This window comes from Bison bison, unplaced genomic scaffold, assembly GCF_000754665.1.
Source record: "Bison bison bison isolate TAMUID 2011002044 unplaced genomic scaffold, Bison_UMD1.0 scf7180017864063, whole genome shotgun sequence".
NCBI classification, from domain to species: Eukaryota; Metazoa; Chordata; class Mammalia; order Artiodactyla; family Bovidae; genus Bison; species Bison bison.
This window is the reverse complement of record NW_011494635.1, coordinates 15,759,074-15,759,440: the sequence shown is the minus strand read 5'-3', so window position 1 is coordinate 15,759,440 and position 367 is coordinate 15,759,074.

Genomic DNA, 367 nt, shown 5'->3' with positions numbered 1-367 from the left:
CGCTCTCCCGCTACATGGCGGGTACCCACAGCACCCACCCTCACCAGCCCCCAGCACTGACGACCCTTCCTCAACCCGGCAGGGCCCTAGGCAGTCCCAAGGTCACGGCTGCAGGTCGATCGCCACTGTCCAGGAGAGTCGTCCCCGCCTCAGCCGCCGCGTAAACAAGCGATACCACGGTGCCCCCACCCCACCCAGGGCCGCCCCGGGGACTGACCCCGGTGCCGGTGCGGGCGCGCTGGGAGGGCGGCAGATCTCCGCAGGGAGGAGCGCAGCCTCGCCAGGAGCCGATGCCCCCAGGACTGGTCCCCGGGGAAGGGACCCTCTGCGGAAAGCTGGGGGCGGGGATGGGGACCCGGAGGCCCAG